The following is a 14,278-nucleotide window of genomic DNA, read 5'->3' as shown; positions in this document are numbered from 1 at the left end:
AGGTATCAAGGGCGCACAAAATGAAAAATTCTCGTTAATTAGAACAGGCATTTGAAATACCGGCTGTAGTGTGTCTGTGTCAGCCCAGAAAATGTAACAGTCGCCTCGATCGAGGTTTATAAACAGGGTGCGGCTGCTTCCCTTCCTTATTTTAACACAGTAAATGCTCAAAGCACTGCCTGATGTGCAGTCTTCATAAAACGGAGAACAGGGAAACTTGATTTCTTTTTTACAGTAAATAATCCAGGTCTCCATGCATGATAAGCTATAACCATAACAAAGACACAACAGCATGCAGCCAGTGAAGGAGCCGCCTTTCATGAACCAGTTTTAAAGATGATTACATTTCTGCAGTAGGGAGTTTAGGAGACCCCCCCCCACCCCCCCACCAGCAAACTGATAAGAAAGCCCTCCGGCATTTAATATGGAAGTAATCTGTGAATTCAAATTATACGCATCTCGCAAAAGCACCTAAAAGAGAAAATAACTTCTGGCAGGGGGCAGAGATCTGATTCATTACCATATTTTTTATTCAAGTAGAGGTCAGCTGTGGACCAGTAGCTGATATCAAGGGTGATTTCCCCCCCTTAGTCTTCTGCATAAGAAATCTGAGCAGAATGTCTGCAGTTTACACATAAATAAAGTAAGAAGCATTTATCCAATCATATCTAACTGATGATTAGCATTCTGTAAAATAAAATAAAATAATAATCCCAGAGTCCTTGGCTGGGTTAACACAGAGATGGGCTGCTTATAAACAGGCGGAGTGAGGCATGACTGTCAGCCATCTTGGAGTGGCTCTGTCTCTCTTTCTTCCTCACTCTAATGGGCTTGTAGTGTCGAGCACTATCTTGCATGAGAGGAGGGAGATCTTTAATGGTTGTCCACACTCTCTCTCTCCATCCTCTACCCAAATCTATTCCAACATGGCTGCCCTTCAGAACTCACGCTCATGCTCTGTCCTGCGATACGTCTAGTCACAGGCTAATCCATCGCTGTTCCACGCTTCCTTTTCGTGATGATTACTATCAGCCTACCCTGCAGCTGCAAGGTCACTTCATATTAAAGACACAAGGGCAGTGCTGGCTGCCAAACTTTGAAGACTTTCTGCATTTAAAACATTGTGCCTGTGGCCCGTTACAGTCTGCAGCTCCCGCTGTGCGATTCAGAACCTTTACTGCAGCTGGGCTTAAACTCATCCTTCTGCTCGAACTCTTGGAAATCTCTCAAGAGAAGCAGACGTGCCACCCGGGCTAGGGGAATTGGAAAAAAAAAAAAAAGTTTCATTCCAGAGAACAGACAGATCTCTGAGGGTGTAACCAAGCGTTTCAATGAACGCAAGAAACAGGAAAGGCAAGTGCATGACATCTAAAACAAATCCACGAGGAGATCAAGTTCAGGAGCTGGCAGTTACTGAACTAGCTGAAAGTTTTATTCATATGGCACTTTCTTTCCAAGGTCACTTTACATTAACATAAAGCAGGTAAAATGCATGGAGATGATAATAAATTGACATTTTGACTAAAATGGAAAGAAAAAGCAGCTGGTCCAATGGCTCTACAGGTCAAAGGTCACCAGCACCGGAGATTATGTAAGGAAATAGTGTTGATTGAATACTGGCCAAAAGCCCTGAGAGAAAAAGGCCACAGCCTCTCTGTTTAAATAGATCACATAGATATACATTTATCTACACAGTCTGTCCATGTGTCTACACAGTCCATCAATAAAAAACCCATGATTCACAGCAAGAGAGACAACATACTGACTTAGATGTCTGATATCTGGCAGACTACTGCACAGCAGTATGGTTGTATAGATTTCTGTTGCATGTGGACAAAACAACACAGCAAAACTGTTTGTGTTACTGTAAATCAAATCTCAATGCGTACTAGTCCAATAGAGACAATATGCGCTATATTAGAGGTAAACGTATTGTATTCTGTCAGAGTTGACTTCACACTGACCATTTTGCTGTTTAAAGTTGTACATCAGGTTTTGAGTACAATGCTTTGGAGTTGAGCAGAGTATTGGAGTTTGTTTTCCTGCTTTAAACCATTATCAGCCATTTTGTAACGAGAAGGTCAGGAGAAACTACGGCATGCTTCTCGAATGCCCTTCGCTGCACACAGCTTGTCTTGGAAAATCAAATTAAAAAAAAAACTAAAAGAAAAACTATTCAGTTTTAGTTTTTCAGGTTTAGTACTCAGAAACAAAACCTTCAGAAAGTGAACTATCCCTTTTAAACAGGAACACTCACAAAATGCTTGTCTCTGTTTTTGGAACCCATTGGTAACTCAGCCTTCTTTTTGATGTTCTTGCTCACATCACAGATTCTTCACAAACAGTTTGGGATGCAAACGACTGAAATGAATTTTTAAAAATGTGTGTTGCAAGAAATGTTTGTAGTGTGCATTTCTCTTCAAAGACGTGTGCTGAATCTGCTTTTTTGGGTATACACTAAGGATAAGGGGTGATTTTAAAATATTGAAAAAAGCAAAATAATCTCCACATTTATGAGATTGCAAAGCTGATGTTCATAACAGAAAACAGGAGTGTTTAATAAACACAGCTTCCAATGGGAGCATGTGCCCATTTTCTCCAAAATGTTCAACAGATATTCAATGCAGTTATGAGAAACATTTAAATGATTTAGAAGGAAAAGATCTAAACCAAGCATTCAAAAAGGGAACACAAACATGACAAAGAAGACCCTAAAGATCCAGGCAGCCCAGTGAAGTGATTACAGAATCCTTTATAGTGGTGAGTAGAGGAAGACTCGCTAGAAAGTTCCTATAAATGAGCCAACAGTAACCTGTGTCAGGATCCAGTCTCCATGGCTTCACCTCGGGGGGGGGAGTGAAGTGTGGGCCTGGCTCAGATTTGGGTCTGCACAGAGTTAATGACATGCCAAAACTCTGTCTCTCCAGGCATACACCTCCGCCATTCTCAGAGAAAAATGTTATTATTATTCTTATTCTTACTAAAGAAATAATCACAGAGCTCTTTCAGAAACAGGAGCTCTAATGGCTCACCGTGAGTCCCATTTCCTCCCAATGGCCGGTCCCCTTAGCAACCGTTACCACTGCCGTTAGTACGGGCGACTGGGGGAGTGAGGCTCGGGCCAGTTGGACGTTCTGCGTGTTTATTGGCCAGGTCTGGTCCCCCACAGGGCAGGTTTTTATTGTGTGTTCGCTTCATGTGTTCTTTTGCCTGCGTGGTTTAGGTGTGCTTTTGCCTGCCTGAGATTTGGTCCTGCTTTTACCTGCTGGATTTTGGAAATGCTTCTTAAGTCTCTTTACTCCGTCTCAGACGCTCCGAGCCTCACGAACGGCGACTGTCTCCCAGCGCATCGGCGATTCCGATGTTTCCTCTCTCGCCGTCTCCTGACTGGCGTGTATTATTCATGATAATTAATATGGGGCTAAAATAATAAAACACGCGGAGCAATGGAGCCGCACTGCGTAACGAGTGGGCCAGCAGGATATTAGCATTCATGGATTTGTGGTCATTAATATTGTAGCAGGATCCCTGAGGGAGCAGGCTGCAGAAAAACAGTATGGAGAAACTGAGCCTCGGTCTAATTATGCTATACGCTATTGGCACATGGACAAAATCAATAGCTGCTTCAAAGGGATCATGCAGATAGCTTTCAGAGCAGTTTACACCAGCCCCATAGGGATTAGGGAGAGAAGCACGACTGAAAAAAGATGCCGTTGCATTAATGAAGTAGATAAGGTGCTGAAACAGGGCTTTGGATATCAGACAGTTCAGGATTTATCATCATTCTGTGTACATCTATACAGTACTGAGCAGTTCTGTGCAAATGTAAATTCATTTTAAATGAATACATTATAGAACATCCATAGACACCCAGTCACCAACCCTTAAGACAAGGGTTCTTTATTTAGTTTGAATGTTTAATAAAAGAAAAAAAACGACACACAAAAGACACAAAAAATGAATTGCAACTTAATACAATGAGCAAAAGGGTTTTGTAATAAGCACTCAACCTTTAGTACTGCATTAGTTTCCATTTAATAGCCTTCAGAAAACTGCATTGGGAAATTAGAGAAATATTATTCCACTGATAAATCTAATTAAATGCAGAGATGGTTTGAACCATCTTGAAGGAAAAAATATAACCCAGAAAAGGGTGGCCAATCTAATTAAAGCAGCCAGCTCTCTGTAAGTACAGGGATAATGAGACAGGTGGGTATCAAAGTAACAATAAGGAAGGGAGAGTTATTCAGCCAAACTGGGGGATGATTCAAGATATTGCATAAAGGTAGCTTACAATGCATCCGCTAACCCATAGATTCAATATCAGTCTTTTATTTAAAATATCTGGAGCATTTCAACCCCACTACAGAATCTAAATACAGAGAGACATAATCACAGTCATTTTCTCCTTATTACAGTGAACTTGCATAATGTTCACTTCAAAATGTGTGTTCTACAGTGCCATGCTGTTACCTGTAGAATCTATAAAAATGATATCATTAGCGTTCAATTCTGGAGCACTTTAAGCCCACAACTGCCAATTAAATGGAAGCGATGGAGCTATGTTTGAGTGGACTCTCTCTCCATGGGAACACTGCAAAAATACTTTTACCCCCTGCATGACGTACAAGCTATTTCACACAAATAATATATTCTGAGGCTATATATTTAGCAGGAATATGGCCTACATTTTATTTAAAAGTTTAAATTTGGTCCCACTGTACATTATTAAATACTATATTTAATTACACACTAACTACGGAGATGGAGTTTAACCAACTACAGACCTACAAACACAATGTCACAAGGTATTTGCAACTGGAAAACCTGTTGAAGCTCTGTCAATATTTTTTATTTTATACATGATTTAACTGCAGAAATAACATAAATTCATCAAAGTCACTACCACCAAGGTTAGCATTTTCTATTTTCCCACAAAGTCTTCTATGCATGTGAAATTCCTTATTTTAAGGACTACATAACAATCTGCACATGTACAGTAGTAGTTGCACTGTGTCCAGGTTCATATTTAAAATGTGATAGGATGTATTATTGCCACATAATGTAAAATGGAACAGAGCCTGAAACGGTAAATTTAATGCATTTATAGAGGAGCCATTAACCTTTTGTAATTTTTGTATGATCAGTTCTGACCCACTCCTGTGAAATCCATGTATATGCCCTGTATCTATGGGCTAAAACAGATGGTGGCAATCATGGCTTCTTGTCACTGATTTATTATGTGGGTAAAGGAAGTACCAGCTGACTGGAACAGGTGACATATTAATGCCTCATATGCAGGGTAGAGCTGAGCACTAGGGTGCAGACGTTGCAGTTTCCCCCATACAGAATTCTTCAGTTTGTGTGATTTTGCCGGATGTTTCCACCTTGTGACTGACTGCATGCTAAATTTAAAATATCCCCGATGATGACAGTAGATAAAAGTTTGTAAAAAATTGCACATAAGAATATATAATGATGAGACTCAGCCAAAAGAGGTTTTCCTTTCACCTGCAGTCAAAAGAGCAGCACTGTGTCAGGTCCAAAATTTAGCGTGGGACAAAGACAAAAATAGTCACAGAGAAAATGTCACCAGTTTGGATGACAGAGCCGTGGGATAGGGGGACGGGCGGCGGGGGGCGAGGCTAATGAAATAAAATGTGCTCTCCTCCTGTGTGGCAGGTCAGATGGCCCTTTTCCCCGCTGCCTGTGGCTCAGACGCTGCTGGACAGAACCCTGAACCCCTGGCTCTTAATCAAAAGGGCTTAAGACTTCACATATGGGCCTGAGCAGTGGGGTCCCTTTCCTGCACTGGCCTCACACCTACTGCTAATGAGGGCTTTGGGTCACCTGCAGTGCTCTCTCTCTCTCTCTCTCCCTCTCTCTCTCTGTCTCCCCTTCTATCTATCTCTCTCCACTCTCTCTATCTCTCTGTCTGTGCATATCTCTCTCTTTCTCAAAAATATTTGGTACTCTCCAGCCCCCAACCAACCCCCCCCCCCCCAACCCCACCACCCCCGTCAGTCACGCACACACACACACACACAAGCCTTTGTTGCCAATGTCCTCACTTATCCTATTAACAGAAAGAGTCAAAGAGGGATTGGAGATCAAAAAGAAAAAAAATCCAAATGGAATGTGCCAAGTTAATTATATTCTATCAGACAGCTCGTGGCACTGAGCTGGCTGGTTTCCTCTTTAACACAGATGCTGCAGCCCTGAGCAAAATGTCTGCTTTGGCGATAGAATCAAGATTATTTTTAAATACAATAACCGGTTAATTCGACAGTGACCACAGAGAACAGAAAATGGCTGGTTGTTATGAATAATAATATTAGTTATCTTGAAACCCAAATCAAACCCCAAAGGCTTTGTGGGGGAAAAGGGCAGAGCTCGGTATTACAAAAATACATTTCTCCCTGGCAAATTAGTCTTATTGATGCTTCAATCACATCAATCATAGCAACATCTGATACAGTACATGCTTTGTAACTTAAGGCTAAGATACAGGATATCTCTTCTAATTCATAATATTTCCAGATCAGCTGGAATGCCAGAGTTCTGGACAAAAAAACACAACTGATGTTTCCTTCTTAGAGTGATTGAAGGGTTTCATTAAAATGGCATGCAAACATTGTGCAAAAACAACTGAGGAAGAAGAAACAGACGGCAGTTATTAATTTCATAAATTTGATTTGTATGGTTAGAGTTGCAGAAGAAGAAGCTGGGATGGAATTTTCCAGAACAGATTTAAAAACGATATATATTGACGCAAAATAAACAGCAAGGCAGAATACAAAAACAATGTCAGATCAGACCTTCTCCACATCACTTAACTCTGACAGCTACACCAGTCATGCACTGTATATTTGTTTGTAAAAATTGAAAATACTGCCGTACTCTTGAAATATCAAAATATTGCAACACTTACACAAATATGATTGGCAAATAGGCAAGTGTCTGCAATATTGACACGTTCAGATACTGTAATACATGTAATACATGTTTTTTTTAAAAACTCTACATAGTTACAGTGTATTTCAATGCTTTCCATATCCATACGGGAGCCTACAGATTTGTATACCGAGCAACACTGTCTGTTTGTGTCCTGTTGTGTTCACCATGTCTTCTTTGTGCAGACAAGAACATGCATTAATCTGCAGAGAAGACCCCTCACGAACTGCTCGTGTACATCTACTGTGCATGCATCCGTATCTATTTCCATCCTGTTTAGTAATTATGAAGAAGTAATTATGAAGAACAGTGGCAAGTTCTTTGCTCTTTTCATAACTGTCATAAATTGTTTCCACAGAAAATTTCAGTGGGTTGTTTTATACATCTGTAAAGACTGTGTTGTTTTTGTAAGAGACCTTAAGCTGGTTTCATGCTGATTATTTGTACATCTGCATTGCTAATTATTGCAAAGGAGAATTACTGATGTGGTTAAATGTAATGAGGAACTGTGTAAATCGAGACAAGAAGGTGCAGGTACATCAGAATCAGCGGCTATGAGAACACATGCCAATGAACGCACAGTGCGTAAAGTCAGGTTCCTTATATTTCCACAGAAGCCATTCCTTGAGTTACAGTCAAAATTAGAACATTATGCAATGTAGTAAACAAAAGAAAGCTTTATAATTATATAATATATATATATTATACAACAATAGATAGATAGATAGATAGATAAAATAGTGAATCAGAATAATAGTCACTGTGAGCATAGTCTCAGCCCCTATCTATAGGCGTGAGGTTGTCCTTGTTCACCCATCCTAGTTATTTTCTGCCCAGAAAGCCCTCCGCATGGTGACACATAATCAGGAAGCCTTAGAGCCTGTGCTTTGCACCCACTCCCCTTTGATCCTCTGTAAAGTAACCCATTGAAGTTAGGAGCGTTTGATTGGCTGAGCCAGTGCTGGCGCATCAGTGTGACACACATTGAGCATCGGCCAAAGGGGAGAGTGATGAGCGGCTTCACCAGTCCACCAATCATCATGGCTGAAGGTCCAGTCCCATATTTATGCTTCCTCAGAAACTAACCAATCATATTTGTGTTTTAAGTGCTTTCTTAGAAACTAACCAATCATATTTCTGTGCCAAGTGCTTACTTAGAAACTAACCAATCATAGTTCTGCTCCATGAGCTTCCTCAGAAACGAACCAACCATGATTCTACTCCAAGTGCTTCCTGAAAAACTAACCAATCAAAGGCCTCCAGCAGAGCTCTCGCTTCCAGAAACCTTTTCATGCTTATGTGTGACTATATACCCTATGGTTCCTCACAGTACTGTGTGAAGACAGCCTCTCTTCTGTCCAGGCTTGTGTTGTGTGGGGGAACTGGGACAGAGGCAAAAGCTCAAGGCAGAGGTTTCCCCTCAGCACTGACACAGGGCCAGTCCCAACCTCAACCGCCAAATCCCAACCTCAACCGCCACACAGAAAACCCCAAACCGACCTCAGCCCAGCGCTCAGGGGCAGCTTCCACCCCCGAAGGTGAGAAGGCCTGCCGACCGCTGCCGCTCCCGCTCGTTATTCCGCTCCTGGAAAGCGCGGGTTTCTCTCTGATCTCCAGAAGAGCGCATCAATAATTCCCATCCTCCGCCAGGCTGCCCTGCTGGCTGGCCTCCCCCTCCTCCCCCTCCCCCTCCTCCAGGATTGATTTACTTTTTATTGAGCTCATTAGCCCGACGCTGGGCGATTATTCACGGACGGAAGGGGGTCCGCCACAAAACCTTACCCCGGCAAACAGAACGTGGGATCCATCTCCTCTTTTCGACCGGCGCCCACCTCTCGCACACCCCTCCCCCGCGTCTCGCTTTCCCGTCCACGCTCATCCGCATGGCGAGTGGAGGGGAGCGCGTTGGCGGCGTTTCAGACGATTATTTTTTAATTGCCTCCTGCGACGGCCCCTGACTGAACACGAGTGGCGGAGCGGGGGGAATAGCGCACGAGCGCTACCAGCCGCCATCATCGCCGTGGTTTCAGACCCGAAACTCCGCCTCTCCTCTCCGCATCACTGCGTACGCACAGCCAGCTGTTCTCACGTAAACATTAGCGCCTTTCGACCGACAGGCCTCCATTATTTTACTCTCCAAAACTATCAATAAAATTAAAACCGCCATATATAAATTCCCTCTCATCGTGTGATGTCGTGCTGTAGAGCTGAGGAGAAACAGAAGGATCCGTCGTAAAAAGCAGGGGTGACTCGGCGTGCGTGAAATCAGTCTGGAGGGGATCAGTGAGACTGTGTAAATGTTTAACCTCACTGAGGGGAACAGGTGAGTGTGCACTAGCGGGTGACCTTAGCAGGAAGCGTTACGTTTTGCACAAGATCAGGATGTCCTCCACTGCAGTAGGGCTCACGCATGAGGGTCCCCTGTGATTTAGAAACCCAGGGTGGTGACCCACCGCCACCCCTGATCTCTGATTTTATATGAAGTATTAAGAATGAACTTTTTTTCCAGTATTAGAATTTGGCCACACTGTTGAGAAAAAAATAGTAATCAAAAGGTAAATCAAATATTAGAGCTGGTTGAGGGGTGACCCTTCTTCTCATCCTGTTGTTACAGAGGATGCCAGGGAGAATAGTTGTACAGACTCTTCAGTGAATTAAACTCAAGGTTTCACCACATTTCAAAGGGCTCACTGGATCGGATCCATCAGTCCTTGTCATGTTGTTGTTTTATCGCACACGAGCTAATCGTGCCTCATCTTGACAGTCCAAATGCTACCTCCATCTGCAGGGAGACTGAAGGCATTTTAGCGGGTGTTTGACAGGAGCTATCGATGGGCTTTGGCTGGGGAATCGTGGGCTCTCGGCTGCTGAGTCCGGCCTTGCAGACAGCTGACCGGGGCCTGCTCTACTGAACGCCAAGCCTTCTGGAACCTTCTGGCGCACGTTTCTCTGTCCACAATGATCTCAGCCAAGACTGGTTATGAATTATTCCCTCTCAGGATGCCACAACACGGGGAAACGTGCCCATCCTTAAATGTACAATCCTTCTCATTGTGAAAAAGTCGTCTCTGAACATTTTTTTTTGTTCTGTGATTAAATGTGAGCAGGTTTTGTAGTCGCAGGGGCTCTTTTGGACAATTCTGAGAAAAGTAAGCAAATTAATTTTCTTCGCTTTAATAAACTTTACAAAAACATATTTTTATGCAGCACACAAGGGCACAACAGACCTCACAGGACAGAGAAATTGGAGGTAATTTCAGAAGCTGTGAAAGCACTCCATGATACAGCCTGCCTAGTGTTTAATTTATTTTTATGGCTGGGACATTAATCCTTTGATGCATGAAAATTAAAAGGCAGTTATGGACAACATTATCAAATCATTAACACTGATTTTTTTCTGCTATTGATTACCCTCTAAACAAAAACTCAGTTTCACCTTTTGAAATACATGCTTTGTCTTTAAACATTATTGGCTAAGTATTTGGGGTACTTTCCCTCCCCTAAACAGTAAAATGTTCTGCATTAAATCAACACGGATAGAGTACATATTACTCTGGTAGAGTGTGATCCATATTGGAGTCATATGAACTCTGTTAGACTTGAATTGACTCTGAACATTTATCTGTGTGTGGATTTATGTACCTCTAGGGCCCACTCTCGGTCCCCACTGACATAAAATCTACTGAGCCTGGGGCCTTCAGTGAACAACGTCCTGAATCCTCACAACCATGACAGAAAGAAATGCTTTCATGTTTCATACCTGTTGTAGCTGAGCTCTCAAAAACATTGATCTTTGTTAACAAGGAAACATAACAGACAATGATATAATCTTTGAAAGTGTATCAGGAAGCTATGGGATCTATTGGTACACATTGGTTTTTTTTCTTTTTTTCTTTTTCGTGTTCTGCTTCTCTCAAAGAGCTGAATCACTGGAGGGAGTTCAGTCAAATAAAGTTTCCTAAAAAGTTTGCTAAAGCTTTACCTTTCCCCAACAATAAATCCAGCTGCCTCAACATTACCATTTATCAGTGACGACTGCTGTGCTGAAAATTGAGGAGGCGGAAAACTTAAACTGACTTTTGATCTCAACTTGTTTCCAGTTATTTTCCTTGAATAACAATAAAGTGAATAAGTCACAAAATACTCAATTCCATCAGATATAGGCAGTTCTCCTCAAGTGCGTTATGCAAGAATTAAACAAATTATTACTTGCATTGAAAAATGTAGCACATTTCAATCAACATTACTCAAAATTATGGATACATGTACTATTAATTTTCTACATTCACACTTGAAGCATATTTCTGGCAAAGATTTGCAATATGCAGCATTTGTGATTAAAATTATCTTGAAAAGCAGGTTTTGTTAGCCTTTATTACAGCTTGTGCTGAAAGCTAACATGTTAGTTAACAGTGTGCATGTGTGAGTGTGTATGTGTTTATGCGTGCGTCCGTGTGTGTGTGTCTGAGACTCTGTGTGTGTGTCTGTGCATACGTCCGTGTGTGTGTGCGTTCACCAGAGCCATGCCTACTTCTAGCTGTGATAGGGTAGGTGCAGTTATGATAGGCCCCTCCCCCCTCCAGTACACACAGAGCTGAACCCCTACAGGGCTGGAAGAAATAAAAATAAATGCTGTGTCACATGACTGAAAATAAAACCAGTGCAAACAGCATCAAGTGCAGAAAAGCAAGAGTTTAAAAAAAGAAAAAGAACTGTTGTTCTGCCTGGCAACTGAAAGAGGACAGGCTACTGGGTCAGGTTTGGGGTGCATTTAGAGAGCTCCAACTGGCAACCCAAACAGAACAGGGCTGCCGGTGTTGAGGGCCTGGGGGTGCAGGCTTTTCTGATGTGGGGTTGGGGGGGTAGGACAGATGTCCTCTTGAAGGTAAGGATGCCCCCACAGGAACAGTAAACAGACAGGGCAATGTGTCTGTGGGGCATGGGGCAACACTGCCAAAAATCTGCTTTTGTGTTTGTCCAAACTCTTCCAGAACATTCTGTGTACATGTCAGAAAGCAGATGCCGACTGTGTATTCAGAAGAAGAAACAGAGCATGGAAATGTGTGTTCTTTTATCTTTTTAAAGGAAACAGCTGATTGTGTTGCTGCATCTGGATGTTGTGAGAGTTGAAGGAAGCCTGAGGATCACCACTGACATGCTGGTGTGTGTGTGTGTGTGTGTGTGTGTCTGTGTCTGTGTGTTTGCGTGTGTGTGTGTGTGTGTGTGTGTGGTTGTATGAGACTCTACCCAAAGAACATAACCCAAATACACAGAGTCACGGCAGCTGCCCTCCTAAAGGGGGGGTGTCATAAATCACTTTTTGGCAGAGGTCCTGATGGGCTCAGTGATCTAATGTCCAGGACGGATGGCGGTGACTCTTACAGCGGCTTTCTGCTCTCACAGAGCGAGCTAGTGTTCTGCCTCAGCAGCTTGGTGATGTCATGGTGGGGAAGGGTTTTGTCTCAGTGGCAAGATAATGTCACAGAGGTGGGGAAGGGTTCTGTCTCAGTGGCTCGATGATGTCACAGGGGTGGGGAGTCCCTGATCTCACTTTGGGCTCCTGCATTACACTTAACCCTGAAATGACTCCCTTCAACAGCAGTGCCACACAAACACACAGACATCCAGGCCATGACTACAACCACCTTTTTTGATTGAGTCATTTGTGTGTCCGACTCTGGACCCCTGCGAGATTAATGCCTCCTGCCAAGAGGCTGGAATATTCTGCTGCTGCTGCTGCAAAGCAGAGAGGGATGGGACGGGGGGTAGGGGGTCCCTGTTTAACCTCCCTGTGGGCTGGTGCATTAGCATGCCGAGGTCTTCCGGGTTCATTGGGCCTTGCTTTACCAAACCTCAAATTTGTGAATAAAAGCTTTTTTCTAGCCCTCAGGGGGTCAGTGGGAGGGGAGGTTTTTGGGAATTAAGCGAGGGATGACCACATGCTCACGGCCTGAACAGGAATACTGTTCCAGAGGAGGGAGGGGGGTTGGAGAGAGTTTTCCAGGACAGTGTGGAAAGAGTGACTCCACTACAGCCATGAGTTCACTTACTCTTATGAGCTTATTTCAGTACAGGGTTCTGGCATAAATTGATGTTTGAATACACATATTCATACACACACACACACACACACACAAAGGCATACGCATTTACACATACACATAATAATGCACAAGCACAGGCATACAGACACATGCTCTCACACACCCACACACACGCACATGCATGCATGCGCACACGCACACGCACACACACACGCACACACACACAGCCCCTCAGATCCGCCACTACTCTGAGCAAACCGCGTCTACACACAGCCAGCGTTACAGAGCCCTGCAGTCACAGTGTAAATCCACACTCTCCATGAATACTGATTCTGCACTTTAATCCCCCCGCTAAGTACAGACACAAGACACATGGCAGCAGCTGCGCTCCCTGTCCATTAGCCTGCAGGACCGGGAGACAGCGGGCGTCCGTGCACAAAGCAGGGCTAAAGAAAGTAAATTACCTTCACCTGAAGAGCCGGAATGGACAGCTATTCCCAGCGCACGCTGCGTGAGGACTCCCATTCATTCCCACAATCCCGTCTGGTCTCCGCTGGCTTCGCTCCGTTTCTCTTCCTCTCCTCTCTGAGAAACGCAGGCAGCATTCAAAGCAGCCCCCCTTCCTGTCGGGTTTTATCCCCCAGCGTGGACGCTGACCCTCGCATTCAAGTCCCCAGCCAGGAGGAGAGAGAGAGAGGAGTGAAAAAAAAACCAACCAAAAAAAAAAAAAAAGAACAGAAGAATGAAGAATCAGGACTAATGCAAAACCTCTCTCTCCCTGTCTCTGTCTCTGTCTCTGTGTCTCTCCCCGGTGTCTCAGACACACACACGCAGACACACGCGCGGGCGCGCTCGTGTGCACACGGTCGTCGTAGAGAGAGAGAAGCGAGCGGGCTGCAGTCTGCTCCAGTGATGTGGCGGCTAAGCGGTAGCCCGTGCTAAAGGGAGGAGAGGACGGCGAGTGAGGGAAGACATCTGCGAATGTGTTTATATGGGGCTAAAGTAGCCTCTTGTCTCAGCCACAGACCACCCACCCCCCCCTCACAGGGATGGAATTGTTAATGGCACGTACCACTTGTGCCAGAAAGCGGGGTGGGCGACCGGCAGTGGGAGAAAGAGAGAGAGTGAGAGAGAGGGGAGAGGGGGAGAAGGCAAAAAGGGAAAAGGAGAGAGATGGAAAAGGAGGGGGAGGGAAAAGAGAGAAAGAGAGAGAGAAATGTGTCCCTCTTCAGGCTTGGTCTTCTGTCCATCTCTGGGTCAGGAGAAGGATCTCTCCTCCT

At 43.9% G+C, this 14,278-nt stretch overlaps 1 protein-coding gene across 5 annotated transcripts in view; it reads right to left on the bottom strand.

Moving 5' to 3' along the window:
- LOC118234966 (galactosylgalactosylxylosylprotein 3-beta-glucuronosyltransferase 1-like) overlaps window positions 1-14,020 on the bottom strand; it is a 45,548-nt gene extending 31,528 nt beyond the window's left edge. For 2 of the 5 annotated variants that reach the window (XR_004766764.1, XM_035431861.1), the window contains exon 1: window positions 13,463-14,019. The gene's annotated coding sequence lies outside the window, so the exon portion shown is untranslated. Of the gene's footprint in view, window positions 1-13,462 lie in introns of all 5 variants that reach the window. The other 3 variants (XR_004766766.1, XR_004766763.1, XR_004766765.1) reach the window with 3 other exon arrangements.
- Window positions 14,021-14,278: the final 258 nt, after the last annotated feature.

Source organism: Anguilla anguilla, chromosome 9, assembly GCF_013347855.1.
Source record: "Anguilla anguilla isolate fAngAng1 chromosome 9, fAngAng1.pri, whole genome shotgun sequence".
In the NCBI taxonomy this organism is placed as follows: Eukaryota; Metazoa; Chordata; class Actinopteri; order Anguilliformes; family Anguillidae; genus Anguilla; species Anguilla anguilla.
Note: the sequence above shows the minus strand (reverse complement) of the source record. Positions and strands in the feature narration are given on the sequence as shown.